Source organism: Balaenoptera physalus (assembly GCF_965194825.1).
Source record: "Balaenoptera physalus genome assembly, chromosome: 21".
Lineage (NCBI taxonomy): Eukaryota > Metazoa > Chordata > Mammalia > Artiodactyla > Balaenopteridae > Balaenoptera > Balaenoptera physalus.
The window spans coordinates 10,066,156-10,082,870 of NC_138902.1; the positions used below are offsets into that span (position 1 = coordinate 10,066,156).

Sequence of the window (16,715 nt, forward strand, 5' to 3'; positions counted from 1 at the left end):
GTTGGAGTTACATGTTATTACAAGGAAAATCATAGCTCTAAATAAAAACTGGATTGGCGGTTATTTTAACTGGTCAGGGTGATGCAGCAATCTTTCTATTCATATATCAGTGCGATATTTAACTTTTAAAGGAAGCAATAGCGTTTTCTCTCAGCAGAGGTCACTTAACGCAAGACTTGATCCGCTGCGGAAGAAAAAAAGACAGAGACCTTCTCCAAATAAAGTTCTCTGAAAGTCTTTTACATAGAAGTACCAATTTATCAGAGCCCCAAATGGGTATGTTTCCAGTGCTTTAATCTTGTTTTTCTTTTTCTCCCCTGTGTCTTAGACGCTTTCTGTAAACTGTCTTAAATTGGCACAAGCTCCTAGCAGAGCCCTGCTATTCAGTACCATAGGGCCATTGTGCCAGGCGAGTTGAACATAATCTTTCTCATGCATGCTAATGAGGATTAATGTAAACTCCCTCTAAACCATCTAGCGTCTAAATGTTAAGAGAAATGCCTTGACAGCAGCGTCTCACGCCCTTGTGCTTGGGCCTCCGTCCCCAGGCACTTTTCTCTGAAGCTGGAATTAGGAGGCACTCTCCATGCTTTGCCACCACAGATTATGACTCTGCTGGTTGAGGGTGGTACCCAGGCAGTGACAGCTTCAGAAGCTTTTCATGGAAAGACGCTCATGTTCAGCCTAAGTTGTCAACCTCTCATTTTGGAGCTTGTTAGAAATGTGTAATGCAGACCTCACCCCTGACCTACTCAGTCAAAATGTGTATTTTAACAAATTCCCAGGTGATTCATGAGTACTTTAAAGTTTGAGAAGCACGGGAAACCGTTAAAGGCAGAATACAAAGCTGAGTAAGACAGTCCCTGTTCTCAGGGGCGGGCAGGCCTGTTATATGTCACTGTGCTACTGGCAGGGAGAAATCTCTTAACAGAGGTTCATAAAAGTGAGTGGCCCTGGCTGTGAACTTTGAAATGATTTCTTGTGTCACCTTTGGTGTAGTGATCACAGTGTGCCCATCCCTGCTCTAGAAATATAGAGGTTGACCCATTTTCCTGCTAGGAAGCAGTATGGTTTCTTAGTGAAGAGTGTGGGTTAAGTCAGACTGTTTTGGCTCATATTTTGTGAATTATCTCTACTAAACCTCAGCTTACTTATCTGGGAAAAGGGATAATAATTTACTGTCACTTGATGATTACTCAAAAAATGTTGGCTCTTATTATAAGTAATAACACTGCTTGAACTGTTCTCTTTAAAACTTCCTCAAAGTCACCTGCTGTGAGTGTACCATGGTCAGATCAACTTAGGGTGTTGTTTATCTGTAATAATAATTCTAAGAGCCTTAGATTACTTGAAGGTGAGGAGTTTTAATGATAGTTTATTTTCTCCATAATTGCTGTATCTAGCAGCTGCACCTTGACACAAAGGTGACATTTTCTAGTCAAGAGTAGTAATATGAAATCTTTAGTATAGAGAAATTAAGAGGTATTGAATAATTATTATTGTGAAACAAAATTATAAATCTTCATTATTCACACTCCATTCACTTAGCAACTATTCTAGGGTTCATCATATAATATTATACTTAGGTCTGAGCCTGTCCCTCCTATTAGGCAGTGAACTTCACAAGTCTTTAGATTTAAGACTCAGAGAACCTCTGTTATAGCATCCAGCACATGCTGGTTGCCCAGTTTTTGTTGAATGAGGAACTCAGTTAGCAGCTGCTCTATACTAGGTACTAGGTGTCTCCCAAAGAGGGGGCAGATAACTTCACAGATCACTCTGGAACAGGGCCTAGTGGGCGGGGCGCTAAGGTTCCAAGGCCAGGACTACTCCAGCGTGGGCTTTGGAGGACTGGGTGGGCGTGTGGACATGATTGTGGGCTGGGGGAGACTTTCCAGGTGGAGGCAGAGTTAGGAACAGCTGCCTGGATTGGGGGCTTGAGAGTGGAGAGTTGAGGGCTTATTAATCTCTTTGCCTCCTGTTGTGTTAATTTTCTAGATTGAGGCCACTGAATCCACTTGAAAGGCAGTCATCACGCAGTTGACTTTTACAACTTCTGCACGTCCTAGGCACACCCAGAAGTGTAAAAGTTAATAAACACCTTCCATATCGCCAGCCAATTTGAGAAATAAAATGTTGCAGTCACTGCCTCTGTGGTCCCATCCCTCTTGTTCTCTTCCTAAAGGTCACCATGACCTGTGGGCATGTAATTGTGCCTGTATAGGTGTGAATCCATAAACAATATATGGTATTCTTTCACATGTTTCTGAACTTTATATACGTGCTATCTGGTTTCCTTTTGTAACTCACTTATTTGCTCAACATTTCAAATTCATTCTTACTGATTCATAAAGCCCTAGTGTATTAATTATTTGCTGAATAATATTCATTGCGTGAATATACACTGTAACTAATTTTCCCATTTGCCTAGTTATTAACATTTTGGCTGTCTTGTAGGCTAGGTATATATTTAGGAATAAAATTGCTGGAGAGTAAATTATAATCATTTTCTGGGTGAACCAAGGCATTCTTGAAAGGGCATATTACATTTTCTTTGAGAGTATGTAATTTTATCTACTTCTGATTATAAAGTAATTTTTAGTTATTTTACCTCCTGATCCTTATAATTCCCAAATCCCAACAAAAATAGCAGGAGCTTAAAGAGAAAGCATGGGGAAAAAATGAAGCGAAACCAGTCTCCTTTCCCTTCAGGAGCTCTGATGCGGACTCTGTTATCCATTAGTTAGGCCTGGTGCGCGTCCATTCCGTCCGCACCCCCCCCCACCCCCCCCAAGTCCTGTAGGTCCCAGTTTCTCAGATGCCTTGGTGGCAGTTGTTGCCTGCGTCTGACAGCTGTGAGTGTTGCCTGTCTGTCTTAACTTCTGGCTGTCTAAAGCAGGGTTTGAACAAAAGGCCAAATGAGACTTTTCATTTAACGACAGCAGAAAAACAGAAACAAAGCTAGAAAATAGGAAAACACAAATCACATAAAATTAGGTGTGAATTTAACACAGGTGAATTTTATATAATATAAATGAATCAGATCTATTTATTGCCTATTTCAGCCATTCCTTTATAGCCAGAATGTGTGTGCTGTAGGAAATGATGGTCTTTAAAAACAGTACCTCAAAAACCGTAGTGCTACTGAAGAAAAACAATGCTGAGATTAGCACTTTTTTTCTTCTTTTTCAAATGATGTTGGACAAACTCTCTTTCTCACATAAGCAGCAGCCACTCCAGATAAGCTAGCACAGTTGTCCTTTCTCCCTGTAGTCAGCTGGCCTCCTGGCTTCTAAAGAGTTAAGCTGGAGGTTTGTGAGGTCATGCGTGGCTTCCCAGGATCTGGACTTCTGAAGCTCTCTTGGAGGGGGGCTGCCTGCGGAGAGGGGAGGCGGGGCGAGGGGAAGTACTCCTTCAGCAACTTCAAGTTCTTACCCCGCAGCCCTGAGGGGACAGTGGCGTTCTGGGAGAATGTCGCTGCCGAGTCAGGGTGCAGCAGTCTGCGCTCCCAAAGGAAGCAGCTGTAGAAGTGCATTGAAAGAGCCCTTGCCGATGATGAAGTTCTGCTAAACAGATGGGACCAGAGGATGTTCTTTGTATTCGTGACAAAATTACGGGCAAGCTGTTTGCTGACAAAGGTAACTGGAATTGACTTTATGTTCTTTGTCTGGTCCCAGGCAGTGCTGGATTATGTGTGATTGTACTTACAGAAAATTCCTTGGATTTTAAACTTCTATTTCAAGTGAAAAACATTGTAAGAAAGTCTTAGAAGAAACTTAGGAGAATGATAATTCCTGTATATTGTTTTCTAAACAAGGATGTCCGAAGCGCGGAGGGTGTGTTTGTACGGGGCTGTGATGTTTGGGCAGATGTCCGAAGTGCGGAGGGTGTGTTTGTACGGGGCTGTGATGTCTGGGCAGATGTCCGAAGTGCGGGGGGTGTGTTTGTACGGGGCTGTGATGTCTGGGCAGTGCGATGCTCCCTTGGTGGAGCTGTGCTGCCCCTTGAGGCCAGCAGGTGTTGCTCTGCGCTCCTGCACCCCGGGCGCTGCCAGCCGCCTTCTACTAAACCTCAGGCGTCGGGAGGTCACCAGCTTGAGCTGTGTCATTTCAGTGGAGTCCATTCTGACTGCTGCGCAAGGCTGCCACTCTTATTTTGGTGTGTCACTGCTCTAAAGGGAAGTTGGCTGTGCTGTTAGTGTAGAGACATGATCTGTCTTAGAATTTGGCGTTGGTTTTGAAACTTCAAAGATAGTCAGTTATCTAAAGAAAAAAGGTAAAGGGAGTGTTTATCTGGAGCTGAGGGGACGAGCTCCACAGTTCTCTCTGGGAAGGTCTCTCTTCACGTTCAGGCCAGGGCATATGCAGGGCAGCTCTAGGGTTAGATGGTAAAGGGCCAGAGCCAGTGCGTTGATATTACTTCCATTCTTGAGATGCTTGGAGTTAAAAGATTCATGGACACCCCGAGGCCGGTGAGAACCCCAGGGCTTGGATGTCTGGGGTAGTCAGCTGAGTGTAATTGGTGTGTTGGTGAGTATGTATGAGCCTGGACTGAGGAGTCATAGTCTCGGCGGTTTAAGTTTTACCTCCGTTTCTTACCGTTTGACCTCTAGTGAGTTACTTCACTACCCCGACCCTCAGTCTCTTCACATGTGAAGTAGGGACGGTGACCGGAGCGAACACGGGGTGGCGGTTGTGAGGGTTAACAGAGGTGCAGTGTGTGGGCGAGTTCAGCAGCCTTTCTCCTGCCTTAGAGCTCAGCAAGTGTGAATAAAGCACGGCTATTACTGTGTTTAAATCGTTCTCCCTTATATCAGGCGTGAGAGGGCCTGGGCCTGTAGACTGGTGGTCACAAACTTGTGGTCACATGGACTTGTGGGTACGCTCACACAGTAAACGCGTCAGGGCTTCTTTGTGCCAGGGTTCCAGGCGGTGCCTCCTCAGCGCCTGTGGCCCCTTGCCCCTCCCTGCCCCCCTCCCCCAGTCATCTCTCAGATGGAGCCTTTGTGGAAGGCTCCACAAAGGGAGGGAGGAAGATGGGTAGATTGGTACAAAACCATCAACACTGTGAAAACGCCTTTATGCTCAAGTCCTTTCAGTGAGGGTTAGTTTCATCGTCTTTGAACGGGGAGAACAGCGCTGTGCGCTCACGTGCCGCACAGGGGCCACGCAGCCCGCACTGGGAGTGCAGTGGAAACGTTGTCGGGACCTGGCCGCTCCTTCTGGTTCTTCCTGTGGGTGCAGGTCGTGCTCTGCCTGCGGCGGTGGCCGCTCTTACCGGGTTTTTCTATGTTCCCAGGTTGGCCAGTTCTGTCTTCATGCTCCAGGAGTTAGTGGCTGGGTGAAGCTCCTTAGCTCCTATTTCCTGGACTATAGCTTGTGGATGATGTCTTTTTTCCATGGTTATTGAAGACATTAAATGAGATAAAATATGTGAAAATGCCTAACAATTTGTTTGCTCCTTTAAGGATTGCTCTATTTTTTTCTGTTACTATGAGGGGAAAAATCATACAATTTGTAAATGAGTCTCTTCTCCCCTGTTTTGCTTTTATAAAGGTTTCATGTCTAGATTAGTGTTTCTAAAGCTTTTGTTTAATTTAAAATAGTTTAAATAGTCAGTTTCTGTTTGCCTGCATGACTTTCCAGTGCAGCTAATCCTTATAGCTTTTAAATTTAATTTTGAACTAGTTTTCAAAAATACAAAAAGAATATGTGCTGATGGTAACAATTCAAACTGAAGTCCCTGTGGCCCCACTTTGCCGAAGGGACCTCCTGATGCTTCCTAGGGTGCCCTTGCAAGGCATGGTCTGTGCAGCTCTTTGGGGACCAATTTTAAACTGCCTTACAGTGTGAAAGCACAAACGATGGAAAGTTCTTTCGGAATTGCCAGCCCCCTGAAGCGTGGTTCCTCCCTACAGCTCTACCACGCAGCGCTGGAGTGTTTAGCAGCCCCTTGGAGGGCGCCCGCCTGCACAGCTGGGCTGTGTCACCAGAGCTGAGTGCATTCGACAGGGCCAGCTGTAGCCACACCGTGGTTCCTGCCATCAGGCCGGAGTTCCTGCAGAAGAGTGAGCCATGGGCCTCTCTCAGCAGACACCGGGGCTGACCCTGCTCTGACAATGCCCAGTCCTGACATTCTAGGGAGGCAGAGCCTGTGTTGGGTTCTAGCAGGGATATTAGTGATTACGTAGCTGGCCTGAGGGTGTGGTTCAGTCACGCCACTGCGGTTGTGTTTGGCTTTTTGTCATTAGTAATGTTGGGTTGAGGGAGCGTCAGAGAGGTGTGCTGAGTGTGGGCTTGGAAGATATGGGCTCAGCTGCCAGCCCGGCTGCTTACCAGCTGTGAGCCGGGGCAGAGCTTCTTTGGTCCTCAGTTTCTTTACTTGGAAAATGGGACCATTGTGAGGTGTGAAGTAAAATAATGCACGTGACAGTGCTAGGTAGACTACAAAGTGCTCTGTGGATTCTTTAAGTTTCTTAAGTGTTTGGTGTCCTTGACCTTACCCAACCTCTTTGTGAGTATCATGTGTCCCATCTGCTCCTGAGTGGTCCGGGCATGCCTACAGCCTGTCTTCAGAAGCAGGGCGGGCAACAGAGTTTCTGCGCTCAGAATGTTCTTCAACAAGCCACTCCCTTTTGTTGATTCAGCTGGTCCTCTGTGGAGGCCCTGCTTTTCAGCCAGGGAGACACTGGGGACTGAGGCCCAGAGCACCTCCATGGCCCAGCTCTGCTACTGATCCTGAGACCCAGTCACTTCCTCTCTTGATCCCTCCATGTCCTCATCTTTAAGACATTTGTTTTTGATGTGGAAATGATGATTCTCTTCCTTTTTCTGTCTTTCCTCTACCTTGCTGTATCCATCATCTTACTGAACAATTTCTGCTTCCCCTTTTAAACACCTTGGGATAGTTATCTTCAAAAAGATAAGACAGGTGAGTAATGAGGCTGTGAACAGCAAGTTGAGGAATGCTGTGTTGACTTTTGAGCCCTAAATGTGGAAAGGGTGACGGGGTGTTCAGGGTAAGTATCAAATTGTCCTGCCCGTAAGCCACTGACCTTGACATTGGTTTGTTTTGTATTCATCCAGAACTGGTCACCTTTGATTAGGGCTTCCGTGTCTCAGACCTGTTGTTATGGGAGCTGTGAGAACCTGAAGGGGAAGAGAAGGATGCCCTGGCAGCTCAAATGGAGATGCCACCAGGAGAAGAAATGGAGAATGAATTTTTTGGAGCTGGAGACAGTGATCCCTCTGGGGCAGGGAGGGCCTTTGGCCAGGCTGTGTGTGTGAGATGTTTGCGTTGCTGTGGTTTGGTTCTCAGTGCTGTTCATCCTTCCTGGTTTCCTAAGTTCTTTGTCTAAATCTTGTTGAATAGAGGAGCACATCTAGCAGGTGTGGACATTTTAGTCTGGCTTTCTCAGGACAAGACTGCGTTTCTGGGTGACAGAATGACAGGGAAACATTTGTATTTCTGCAGTGTTTTGCTGCTAAAAGATAAACAAAAAGACAGTTAAAAACTATCTCTGCAGCTTACAAATCAGAAGGCTCAGGACTGGCCCAGGTAGGGGGAGACAGTCTCTGACCACTGGAACTTGTATCTCTAGTGAGTCCCTTGGGGGACCCATCAGATGAGCCAGCTGTTAGAGACTCATGAGTTGTCCTTCTGGTTGGAGTAGGTCACCTAGAGAATTCCAGCACTCCTGGCTTTTAAGGCAGTGGTTGGTAGGAGGAACACAGATTTGTCTGTGATTGGCTGAATGATCCGAATGTGTAACTGTGTGTTACAGGAATTATCTCTGCTCGAGACCCTTCCAGTTGCAATGTGAGTGAAGATACTGTTGCTCAAGACTTGATACTTCTTGCTAAATTCTGAAGGGTGGGGTCTCAGATACTGACCTAGCATAAACTTTGTAACAAGCAGATCAATATCTATTTAAGTGCCAGGTGTTATAAGTGCTGCTTCAGGATTGGAGGTGGGGACATGGCCAACAGGTTTAGAAGGTAATGGAGAGTACCAAAAGTAATGGAAATTAAAACAAAAATAAACAAATGGGACCTAATGAAACTTAAAAGCTTTTGCAAGGCAAAGGAAACTACAAACAAGACAAAAAGACAACCCTCAGAATGGGAGAAAATATTTGCAAACGAATCGATCGACAAAGGGTTAATCTCCAAACTATATAAACAGCTCAATATTAAAAAATCAGACAACCCAATCCAAAAATGGGCAGAAGACCTAAATAGACATTTCTCCAAAGAAGACATACAGATGGCCAAGAAGCACATGAAAAGCTGCTCAACATCACTAATTATTAGGGAAATGCAAATCAAAACTAAAGTGAGGTATCACCTCACACCAGTTAGAATGGGCATCATCAGAAAATCTGCAAACAACAAATGCTGGAGAGGGTGTGGAGAAAAGGGAACCCTTCTGCACTGTTGGTGGGAATGTAAATGGATACAGCCACTATGGAGAACAGTATGGAGGTTCCTTAAAAACTAAAAGTAGAATTACCATATGATATGATCCAGCAATCCCACTACTGGGCATATACCCAGAGAAAAGCATAATTCAAAATGACACATGCACCCCAATGTTCATTGCAGCACTATTACAATAGCCAGGTCATGGAAGCAACCTAAATGCCCATCGACAGACGAATGGATAAAGAAGATGTGGTACATATATACAATGGAATATTACTCAGCCATAAAAAGGAACGAAATTGGGTCATTTGTAGAGATGTGGATGGATCTAGAGACTGTCATACAGAGTGAAGTAGGTCAGAAAGAGAAAACAAATATCGTATATTAACGCATATATGTGGAACCTAGAAAAATGGTACAGATGAACCAGTTTGCAGGGCAGAAATAGAGACATAGATGTAGAGAACAAACGTATGGACACCAAGGGGGGAAAGCGGCGGGGGTGGTGGTGGTGGGATGAGTTGGGAGATTGGGATTGACATATATACACTAATATATGACATATATACACTAACTGACATATTAGTGTATGTATGATTGACATATATACACTAATGTATAAAATGGATAACTAATAAGAACCTGCTGTATAAAAAAGTAAATAAAATAAAATTCAAAAATTCAAAAAAACAAAAGGTAATGGAGAGTAAACCTAAGGAGGAAATTGGTGTAAGTTGGATTTTGCCTTGAATTTTCTGGCATCTTGACCTTGAGAAGCTGGTGTGTCCCACCCTTGGCTCTGACTTTGAATTCACCATGGAAATTGCATAGCTGAGCATTTTCTGAAGTTTAAAAATGAGGGAACTCAAAAGTCTCCACCTGAAACACAGCCGAAGAATGTCACTTGTCGCATTTAACGTAACGACAGACTGCCGAGTCCACGGCCCCACCTTCTCTGTGGGATTCTGTCATCCTGGGCTCCTCAGTTGGTAAGCAGTGTGGATTTCACAACCCATTCCTTGGAAAGTAACCTCTTCTTTTTAAAGGAGAAAAACATTTTTACTAACAAAATATTTTACTGGGAAATTTAGGTTGAACTAAACAGATATCCACCACACACACACACACACACACACACACACACACACACACACACACACACACACACCCTCAGGCAGCCTCGGTGCAGCGTGTGAAGTGTCGTCTTGCCCTGCCGCTCCTCCTGCGGAGCTGCCCCTCCCGAGTCAGCCAAGCCCTTCCTGTAGCGCTGGGTCTCCTTGGGAGGCTGCGAGGTCCATCTGCAGGAGCTGGGCCGGGCGCCCAGGGTCGGCTTGCCCTGCCCAGGGTGTGGTAAGGGTCCCGATCCAGCCAGGGTTGGCCGGTGTACAAGTAATATTTATCTTGTGTTGCACTCAGTTTTATGAAAACAGCTGAGGATGGCAGTCTGCTGTAACTGTACACCAACTTGGTTAAAAGTAAGTGTCATTATAAAGGAAGTAACAGGATTTAGGGATATTTTTTTCTCACAGTACTGTATATGTTATGTGACCAGTAGTTGTCCTTTCTGTGCTCGGATGCCATTCTTTTCACCTGTTTTCTTGACGGCGCATCTTCTTTTCCTGCTTCCTTTCCCTGTGTCTTCAGGCCCGTTCCATCTTGCTGAGCCTCCACAGGCACTGATGGACAAGGCCTTTAAGCTGCCACGTTGCCATGGCCATTGCACACGTGAGGCCAGCCTGACTCTGATGAGCCCAGGGGGTGCCTCCCAACCCGTCTGTGCAGGGTGGGCCTCTGAGGTTGTCCCGTGTCTGCTGGTGATGCCGGGGGGCTGTAGGAAGAGCGTCGTGCTGGGAGTTGGGAGGCGTGGGCTCTGGCCCTAGTTCTGTTCATATCCAGATTCTTAACCTCCCTCCGAGGCCTTCCTTTACTCATCTGGGAAATGAGATTAGATTCAGCAATTCACGAAGCATATTCTCAACTCAAAAAATTCATTATTTGGCTCTATGAAATCGTACTAATTCTGGCTTCTGAGATTAGCTCTTTGTGACCAGTTAGGATCTTCTACACAAGAACAGATTGAAAAGTAGCTAGGAGACTGGAATTGGAGCGGGTAGAAGAACTCCAGGGCTGAGCACCACATGTGTCACTGGCCGGCTGGGAGGCTGGAAAGCAGGCGCACGAGGGCGCAGGGTCCACTCTTCCCCGACTTTCTTGGACGGCTTTGCACAGCCTGACTTTCTGCATGTTCTTCCATGAAAGCAGCAACCACTGGTTACCCTTCCTCCGTCTGAACTGATTGGGAAGAAATACTTATTCTGAAGCCCAAATGCCCCTCTTCTAGGAAGGTGAGTGCAGAGATGGTAGGAGACTCTAATTCTTCTTCTCTTGGCTGAAGTAAGGGACTAAAGGTTGTGTCTTCTCCACCCCTTATCAGAGGGGCCTTGTTTCTCACATGAAGGCAGAAGTGTGGGCCCCAGTGGCTAAAATGAAACCAGGACGGAGGAGGTAAATGTCCACGTAATCCTCTCTTGAGTCTCAGTGTCCAGTGCGTGTATGTTGCAGGCCTACTCTTAGGGGACATATTCTCTCCCTTTGGAACTGAAGAAGCTTGGAGGTGACCATCTGGAGCCTGGGCTTTCTCTTGTGCCTCACGTTAGCTCTGTGACTCCGGGCATGTCCCTCGCTCTTTTCTGAGCTGGTCTCATGTTTAAAATGAGGGAGTTGGGCTAGGCAGGGCAGTATTTAGGGTTTTTTTCTGAGCCAATGTGCCAGGAACTTGAGATCCCCCTCTTCATTTGCAGGATGTGGGAGGGGAGTGGCCGTGCGGGAAAAGGAGAGGAGCAGCTAGCTTGTGCGGACGCCTTGTGTCCAGCCTGCAACCTCCCTGGGCAGAGGCTGTCTCATAATTTTTGTGCAGCACTAACTCCCAGTTACCGCAGAGCGTCTTACAGTTGATGGTGCCTTTGGTCAGTTTGCGGATGTTGGTGTTTATTTATCAAGGTGTCACAGCCTGAGGTGCCCGTTAGGAGCACAGCCACCCGGGAGCAGGAGAGCCCTCCCAGTCTGAGCTGTTCCTTTGTGGCCATGGAACTCTTGAGCTGTCTGTCCCTTCACAAGGAGTGTCTCCCTCCAGGGGTGGCAGAAACGTTTCTGTCCATCTCCCTCTTTCTGTTTCTTTGTTTTACCTTCAACATAAGCCTCAAGGACACTCGTCCCCCAGCCTGTGTAAACTGCCTGTTCACATTCAGGTTGAAGAGCTGCTGGTGCCTTTGAACCTCGAGGGGAGGTTTAGCAGGGACAGCCGTGCTTCTCCAGGGAACTGTCTGCCTTTGCCTTCTTGTCTTAATGGTAGTGCCAGTCAGAACACTTGTATTCCATCCGTAAGGCCCAGCACATGCACTGAATGGCTTACTGAGCATATTTTCTGGTCACGATGGGATCTGAAAATCTCCTTTTCCTATCCTGATTCTTTCAGTACCACAGGGCAACTTTAGAGTTGGCAAATTACCTTGTTTAGAATACATCCCAACTCGGTGAAGGATCCCACTCTTCCCAGTCCTGGAGAATTCTTTTATTGAGGCTCATCCCACTGACTTAACTGAAGGAGATCAGTACGAGTGGAGGTCATTACAACTGCATTTAGTTATCTGTGCTGTTGGTCAACAGAGTTATAAAGGATTTCATTTATATATATTTATTTTATTCAAAACAATAGTTTTAGTATTCTCTCCTGTCAGATTTTTAGACAAGGAGATAGTTTGATTCATCTGAGTTTCTCTCTTCTGACATTTCCTAATTGATGTAGTAATGAGACCTCGGAACTTTCACCTGTGGGCAACAGGGAGGGAGAGGAGAGAGTCAGAGGGCTCACGGAGCCCCCAGCCATCGCACGGACACAGCTGACGGGGTGCTGATGTGGTGATTCCAGAGCCCTCTCAGCTTGGAGTACTTGTCCCCTGAAACCCTTTCCTGTGCCCCTGGAAGTGATGACTGAGGAGAGAGTTGCCACCCCGCTTACATCACTAACTTTGGGACCACAGGCAGGACTGTGTTGGTGGGATGGCGCAGCTGCCGAAGGCCCCGGGTGTCCGCTCCAGGAGACTGTGAGAGCCCGGCTTGCTCCTGCTGTGACGGCCTCTCCCCTCCCGTCCCGTCCCCGCCAAGGTGGTGTCTGCCTCCATGTGCCAAGGACGTACAAGTAGTATAGTCTCAGATCAGAATGGTACTAGTGTAATATGCTGTTTACTTCTGAGGAAATGTTGTAGTTTACTAAATATCATATTCTTACCTCATGCTTTTTTTCCCTTTAGAACAAACTTACCCTCAAGTTAAAACTTTATTTAAGCAACAAGATTTTAGAAAATCTAGGTTAGTTTGTGAACTCATATGACATGCTTTGAGCCTTCCATGGCTATACATTCTTAGATTTGAGTGCAAAGCTTTCCCCACCGATTTGGAATGAACTGGGCATTGTAGCTGGTTTTGTATGGAACAGTTGTTTCAGATCCCAACCCTGTAATGACATCATTTTCTTTATACCCAAAGTAAATGCTGTGCAGACTAGATGATTCTGGAATTTGACCTCCCTGTTTTTCTCCAGATTAAACTCTTCTCTTGCAGAGGAGCCCTGCTAGTGCACAGGTCCTTATACGTTATTGTTTTTGTGCCTCTAACTTTTCTGGTAATAAATCTTATTTTTCTGTGAGAAAGCAGCCCATCCTGGTTGAGGGGGGAGTAGGGGTTGTGGCTGAAATTGCAGACGCATCCAGTGTTCTGTTTTGATTTTCTAACTTCAGAGTGCCTTTTCAGTGGAAGTGATTCAGTCTTAATTGTTATTATATTTAGCCAAGATAAAGCATACTTTAAGTTGTTTACGTGTAAGGTCTTGAATTAGAGAGAGGAAAAGTGCTAGAGCCCCAGGGAGTCATTCGTAGAATTTTCAAGTTTCTGAGGGAAGACAGAAGTGTATCTACCTCAGATTTTTTGTATGTGCATGAAAAAGAATAGGGGAGAGATCAACCTGTAGAAAATTCCATCCTCTCTAGAATTCTCAAGGGCCTGAAGTAGGGCCATTCCTTTACTTTCTTTCTATGGTATCTTCATATTTTAAGAATAATTACTCTTGTAGTTTTTCCCTGTGTAGATTTAGATCTTAGATAATTATGGGTAATTTGTATGATTCAAAGGGTATTAATGCAAGTCTTCCTATGATTATGTTAACATTTGTAATCCCATCAAGCTAACTGCTGGACCTCTTTTAGGGCCAGAACTCTATCTATGCAATGGATAGAATTGTGTGTAGGGTTAAGAACCTGGTTCTTTACCAACGGATTTGTCTTCACAGCCTAACCTGGCCATTTCCTGATAGTGTTACCTTGGGCAAAAAACCCTCCTTTCTGTCCTTTTTGAGGAGGTCGCAGTAATACCTACTTTCTAGAGGCATTACCAGGATCAGTTGAGATATAATGCTTATGAAGTGCTTGACACAGTGCCTGGAGCTAGTAAGTGTGCAGGAGATGTTGGCTGTCATCAGTGTCTTCGCTGTCACCCTCACAGCCAGGTCCTTCCACAGAGGCGCATGTGCCTCTGCTTTTATCACGCCTTTTATGTTAACCCCATCAAGCTCAAAGCTCAGTTAGCAACAAGCGACAGTGTCCCATGCTCATCCCTTTTCTACTTCTCCTCTCTACCTTCTGCCTTTTTTGGTGCCCTTCTGTCAGGGGTGCTAGGTGAGGACTGAGGTTATATCTCAAAGCCATTATTAGAAGAGGAGAAAGAACTACAGATCCAGAATACGGAATGTCTGCAGGTGTCCCTCCAGGAAGAAGAAACTTCCTAATGCCTCTTTATTGTACAAAGGGAATAAAAGAAAAGAAATTCAAATAATGTCTGACTCTCTTGCTCAGAGTTTTAGGTACGGTGATTCTGATTCCTCATGCTGGAAGTTGGCTGTGTAGAAAATTAACTTTCAGTAATGGGTCCCTATAATCCTTCTGATGATTTTATTTTTTATTAACAACTGTAGCAGAGACATAGTCTTCTAGAGAGATGCATTGACATTGGAAAAACCAACATGGAAACTGAATATCTCCTGATAAAAGTTAGAATAATAGGAAAATTTATGGTTCTCTGCTCAAGTGAAATCCGTGCCTGGTTCCATATGTTCTGGCAAAAAGGAACATCAGAGGAAGGCTTCTGTGCCTTCACATTGTACCAGACTTCCTTTAGTGAATGTCCTCCTTCTCTGATACATGTTATATCTAAAACCTTTGCTGAAGAGCTCTCATTGACTGAATATTAACAAAGTCTTTGTATCAGTAACACCACACAATTTTTGTGAGATCTAACTCATCTTAAAATAAGACTAAACAAAACATCTGCTTGCCGTGAAGAAGAACCAAAAAAGTTTTTTCCACTTAAGCCCCTGGTGGGAGCATTTTTATGTCAAAAATAAACTACCTTTGATAGATGGCCTCTAAGCAGTCTCTGCAACACAGAGGGATTACAAAAAGGCATGTAACTTTGGCATTGTGTGGCCTTGAGCTGCTGTGGGTTTATGGGGATTCACACAGTGATGCTGCAGAGAGTAGCTGTGGTTTAGGTAAAGGAACCCTGGCTGTGGGCTAAACGCTAGCTGGGGTGATCCTCAGTCAGCCAGTTCTAGTCTCCTTGTGTATCCAGCAGTGGACTCTAGGTACTTCTCCCTTCCTGAGAGTCTTAAGAATTTGAAGTACTGGCTAAAATGGGAGAAGAATGGGGAAGTCCATTGTATTGTTGGAAACAGCAGAGGAGGGGTCCCTCAGTTGCCCTTCTGCTCCTGTGACTTGTAGGTAGGTTTCTTTATCAGCTCTACCTTTTCTACCCCTGCAATGGTCTCAAGTCCTCTGCTTACAGATAGAGCAGGTTCTGATTAAACAAAGGAAGGGACAGGTACCCTTTGTTGGTTTATGCTTTTAAATTCATTCTGTTATCCTCCTGCACTGAGTTAGGCAGAGCTTCTCTCCCAGTGGTGTGGCTCAGTGCGGCAGACTGCCTGCCCTGCTCTTAGACTTCCTGAGGGTAGCAGCAGACAAGGGTCTCTCGAAAAACTCAAAGAATTTTGGCCTTCTTCATCATAGTTGAGTCATCCAGGCATGACTGGTTGATACCAGCTGGCTGGGTGCAACCCAGAAAAGCCCACCCACTCACCAGCATCCTTCCTCCTACCCAGTTCAGACAACGCCCGCACTTCCTCTCTTCCTAACACGTGGCATCCAGGGAGCCCTTTCTCTTTAGAGCGAGTAAGGGCACTGTCTCCATGCTAGTGGGTGTTAAAACTCGTGTGCTTGTGTGTGTGTAAATAGACATTTTTTTTTTCACTAAGGGATTACAAAGAACTCCCAGTTTTATCACATGGTTGGAAGTGGACCTGCTTTGTCAGAAGCTTGACTGGGGGCGATACTGAGCTCTACCCTGGGCACCCCCAAGGGGCTGCTGTAGTGGGTTGTCCTCACTAAGCACACTCTGTTTCCGTGCTGTGCCCTGAGCATGCACAGAGACAGGTACCGACGAGTAGGACGTCCAGTTAGTGTGCCTCCTACCTACTGCCTTGGGCATGGCCAGGGGTTCACCAGGCAGGTTAGGTTGTGAACTTGATTTTTATCCAACAGAAATCACGAGACTTGTTTTCCTTTCTCTTCCCTCCTTTGGTTCTTGTTTATTACTTTTTAAATGTCACACAGTAATATAATAACCTTATCAGGTGTAGTAGGCTGTTGTGGAATTTTAGAAGTAGAAGGGACGTTCATCCAGCCCTGCACCCCCCAGAGCTGTGCAGATGAATGAATATACTGAGGCCAAGGAAGTGAGGTACTTGCTCCGAGTCTCATGGTTAATGATGACACTGAAACAGGAATTCACCCCTCTTGGCTTCCGTATATATTGTGCTCTTCCGGAGCGTCTTTGCCACGTGCCTCCCGTCTAACCACTGTTGGTGAGTCTGCGGTACTGCACTGGCGCCACAGACCTCTCCCAGGGAGACGAGACAGCAGTGGCGCACAGTGTGGTGTATGGAACCACACTGCCTGGATACACATCCCAGCTCTGCCATCCTGCTCACGCGTACCTCAGTTTCCCCATCTGTCAAGAGGACTTGTTAATAATACCTACTTCGTAGGGTTGATATGAAGATTAAATGTGCTAATTAATGCCTGTAAACTTCTCAGAACCATGCCTGGAACATTGAAAGTGCTTAATACATAATAACTGTCATTTTTGCCTGAATGCTTTGAATGGCAATGGAGAGGAATTAAG

At 45.6% G+C, this 16,715-nt stretch overlaps 1 protein-coding gene across 12 annotated transcripts in view; it reads left to right on the forward strand.

Annotated features, from left to right (window-relative positions):
* PSD3 (pleckstrin and Sec7 domain containing 3) overlaps nucleotides 1-16,715 on the forward strand; it is a 560,140-nt gene that overhangs the window by 196,695 nt on the left and 346,730 nt on the right. Inside the window, exon 1 of one of the 12 annotated variants that reach the window (XM_082444209.1) lies at nucleotides 2,785-3,638. The exons of the other annotated variants lie outside the window; for them this stretch is intronic. The gene's annotated coding sequence lies outside the window, so the exon portion shown is untranslated. Of the gene's footprint in view, nucleotides 1-2,784; nucleotides 3,639-16,715 lie in introns of those variants that run through there. 12 annotated transcript variants of the gene reach the window in all.